Raw genomic sequence first — 4,403 nt, forward strand, 5'->3', positions numbered from 1 at the left:
TTTCTCTGCTACACCGGTGAGCAGCTAAACAAAATAGCTTTTCTATTTCAAAAGAGTTTCCTGTTAGTTTTGTCTAGCCCTACCTACTCTTCATCAAATTAGGTTTGTCTAGCCCTACCTCCTCTTCATCAGAGGTAACCAAAAGGTTTGGCCAAGATGGCAGCTGTTTAGGTGGTGTAAGGTGGTGTATTATTATAAGTTATTGTAAAAAAAAGTCCAACTGATGAAAAACAAATGTCACAACTGCTTATTCCCCACATTCTGTTGAAATTCTCAATAACTATGTTTGTATATATAACAAGATTAAAGTTCCTAAAATAGGTTCATCAATTTGGGAAGAAAGCTGTGAAACAGGTGCTGAATCTTAATGAGTATTTCCCCCAGATTAACCAAGCCTGCACTCCAGCATGGACATTCACTTTCTCCCATTTGGTCTGAGTCCTCTACTCCCCTTTCTCTCCTTTTCTCTGTCTCAGATGATGATCCTGACTACAGCCCTGTGCAATTCACCATCACATACGCAAGAACATGAAGCTTTCTGTTACTATTTATCAATTACAATTGCAATCATGTTACTCTGATATTACTTTTTGAGTTATCCTAGAAATGTTTGTTGTGTTCATTGCAAATCAAATATATTGTTATGGTATGCAGAAACAAATGAACACAGTAACAAAACATTTCATGTAAAATTGTAAGATCGATATTAGATTCAAAATGCACATTCTGGTCACTTTTATGTAGCATACTCATATATCAATGTAGTATTTGTGCTGCCTGTATATGGGTGAATAAGAAGAATTAAATTAAGTTAATTATGTTAAATTATGTTAACCATTCGTAACATTGCCTCTAGCATTACATTAACATTTATTTATTCAGCAGATGCTTTTTATTTAAAGTGACTTATCCAAAACATATGTCAATTATATTACAAAGGCCAATGTCCCTGGAGCAACTTAGGGTTAAGTGCCTTGCAGAAAGGCAACGTTGGAAGTCAAGAATTGAACTTGTAACTTTTCAGGCTACTGCATGCTAGCCCAGCTTCTTAATAAATATGCTACCACTGTCCCTTCATTAATGTATACAAATAAAGATGTGAAAAGATGTGTTTTTTTTTGCATAGTGTCTGTACTTCGGTGTTAACTTTAATTCTCAAAAACATGAAAGAAGTCTCATTATTCAGTGTGGACCTTAATAACTCATTCGGCACAACACAATAAACATTGCTAAGTTAATGATCAAAACCACAATTATTACCCATATTGTAAATTGTATTATTTGAATGAAATCCCCTTACAAACGTGAACAGACACAATAAAGACACAGTGTTGTCTTTTAAATTTATTTCATTGAGTCCTTTCTAATATGTTTTTTTTTTTCAGTCCACAGTTTCATATTAGTCACTACTATGTTAGGTCAGTTTCCCCTCACTGCACTGGCAATAGCAGCCAACTATATGAGAGGTCAAACTTAAGGCCACTTCCCTGCCCACTCTTTGTCTATCCTGACCACCTCATCCAAGGGTCTTCTGCAACTATCCCAGTATGCACTGCATGGCCATAGATTTCTCTGAGAGTGTTTTGTTTTGCAAATGTTGACTGGTGTTTAGATGCACCTTCGGCAGGGAGTGATTGAGAGATTGGATAAATGTTCCCTAGCCTGGTCCACTGATGAGCCGCAGTGTGTGGAGTGAAAACAACCTTCAATACTTCAAGCTGTGGTCACCCTGTTCCATACTTCCACTTGACCATAATTTATATATATTACAATATATATAATATAATATTATACGTCAACGGGGTTTGTGTGTGTTTCCCAAAAGAGCTAAGAGCAAAAACAAACCTCATTAAATAATTGAGACACCAACATGTTTGGGATAGAGGCCCTTGATCAGGGCCTGCTAAGATGGAACAGATCTGGCAGAGATGGTTTACATCAGGTGCCCAGATTCTGTCCATTCTCTCTCTCCTGCTCTCTACTACTAAAATTACCCTCAATATAAATCCAGACAGACAGACTGTATAAGCATTGTACGTTCAGGGTGTAAGAATAGAAGTTATAGCATCCTTGATCTTGCATAATTCTATCCTTTCAAATGAATGGAACCTGTTTTCAGAAGACCCTATAACCAAAGATCTGGGAAAGTTTAAATAAGGGAGAAAAGGTGAGTTACTGTACCCTAGATGAGGCTGATCAGGACAAAAAAGAGAGAGTGACGTAGAGATCTCAGCAGCAGTTGAGTTTGGCCTCTCACTTAACACACAACATGTCTAGTGCTATCTGTACAACATTCAACAGACACATTTTTTTTTCTTTTCTCTTTTTTTTCCCTCAATACCAAAAAATCCAATAATAATAATCATCATCAGAAGAAGAGCTTGATCCTATCTCATCGGCATCGAATCAGCATTGCAAAAATAAAATAATAATAAAAAAAACGAATTAAAATAAACAAAAACAAATATCTAATAATAAAAGGCCATAATACCGCAGATTATATCACCTTCCAGTGGTGCCAGAGAAAGAGAGGAGAGGGGGATGAAAGAGTAGGAGAGAGAAAGAGATGACGGAGAGCAACAGAATAAAACAATGAAGTGTGATGGATGGCACATAAATCCATATCCTCATACAATTGCCTCAGTGTATGTTTGGTATGTGCGTATTCATTTGAGTCTGTGCATCTGAATGTGTGTGTGTGTGTGTGTGTTGGAATGTCTGTGTATGTGACCTTGCATGTGCCTGTATTTGTTTTTGTGTGTGTGTCTGTATGCAGGCATGCAAATATATGAGTGCACATTCCATTTGTGGACTCTGAAGCTTCCCATTTGTCCCATTTGTGAACCTCAGCCAATGGACTAAGACAAATTGTGGCAACAAGGTAACAACAAGAAAGATGAATGACACCTTTAGCAAAGAGGAGGAGATTTCAAAACAAATAGGAAATGGGTGGAGGTGACAAGGAGGAGGAGGAGAGGGGGAAGAGGAGGAGGAGGAGACATGAGGAATAAGTGCTTTTGGTGAGCTTACAAAAAAGGAAGTGCTCTAGACAGAAGGCACGGTGGTATTGACTACAGTCTCTTCTTTTTGTTTCGTATTTTTTTTTTCCTTAAAGGAACACCACGTCAGGACCTATCAACTCAATAAGGTGCTCTACGACAACAATAACAGCAACGACAATAACAAAAAAAAATTAAGAACTGAACAACGCAACATGTACAAATTAAGGCAAGCAGCCAACAATCACTGGTCCCTCTCGCCATCAATCATTGGCAAACAAGGCGGGGTCAAGTTTACAGCTCATCCAATCAGAAAGTCTGGTTGTGGGAATGGGATTATGACAGAATGGACTGGGAATTTTGTAAGAAACAGCACATCCATGTCTAATACACTTTGCTTAAAGTCATACGTTACAGTATACACACAAGCAGTACATAATTGACTTGTTAGGCCTTAAAACAAGTGCCATAGGTAGCTAGCTTATTCTCATTCACTGGTTCAGGGTAGCCAAAGAAATGTTTGAATGTATAAAGAGGAATCTTAACTTTAGTGCCAGGACAAAATACGGCCTGATTCACATCTAATGAAGAGTGTGCTATAGAGTAGAGGTTTATTATTATTATTATTTTATTATACCTTTATTTAACCAGGAAAGAAAATCACATTGAGATAGGCAATGAGTAGGCTAAACAAAACATTACAAAATCTTTTTTTACTTCCCACTTGCACTTTGGTGCTAAAATATCTGAATTGAATGTCTGCTCGATTAATTCAGTTGATTGGTTAACAAGGTGACTGATTGATAGATTGACTGAACGATTGATTAGGGAGGTCAAGGGATTCTGCTGCTTGACCTCTACACTTGAAAAAAAAGTGTCTTCAATTTCCGATAAAAGAAAGTTTGGTCAAAGGTCAAAAGAAGAAGAATAATAGAACTACTTTGGAAAATAAAAACGAAATGTTGCACAGTGCTCTTTTGATATTACAATCCTGTCTTATGTCATAACCAGTATACATAATTATTGTTATTACTAAAATCCATATGCTTTTCCCCACCATGATAAGATTATCTTCTTCAAAATAAAAATAACATGAAAAGCTTTTTTTTTCTTGTTTTATATTTTCATGTCCTTATAAAAGCTACACATTTCTACTGGGATGTCTATGAATTTGTTAGTGTGTTTTTTTTATAATTAAGCTTTTGTTTTGTTCTTTTTTTGCTTCAAAATAACATAAAAAATAACACAAAAAGAATCTACTGATCTAATAGATGGCATCCTCAAGAGAACAGTTTGTTTCTGGGTTTAATCCCGCTGCAGAATATCCAACCTTTCTTTACTTCCTCCTTCTCCCTCTCTTCCTTACTTCCACAGGAGATTGAGGAGAAGTGGAAAGGCCATGAA

General features: G+C 36.6%; 1 protein-coding gene across 4 annotated transcripts in view; it reads right to left on the reverse strand.

Annotated features, from left to right (window-relative positions):
* Window positions 1–1,147: 1,147 nt before the first annotated feature.
* Window positions 1,148–4,403, reverse strand: part of znf219 (zinc finger protein 219) — a 28,045-nt gene continuing 24,789 nt past the window's right edge. For all 4 annotated transcript variants that reach the window (XM_076288771.1, XM_076288772.1, XM_076288773.1 and 1 more), the window contains exon 6: window positions 1,148–4,403. This exon is cut by the window's right edge and continues 3,366 nt beyond it. The gene's annotated coding sequence lies outside the window, so the exon portion shown is untranslated.

The sequence above is a fragment of the Alosa pseudoharengus genome, unplaced genomic scaffold, assembly GCF_046254945.1.
Source record: "Alosa pseudoharengus isolate Yale_2024_CS ecotype anadromous, Long Island Sound unplaced genomic scaffold, YU_APseudo_1.1 YU_APseudo_1.1_scf_17, whole genome shotgun sequence".
Lineage (NCBI taxonomy): Eukaryota > Metazoa > Chordata > Actinopteri > Clupeiformes > Clupeidae > Alosa > Alosa pseudoharengus.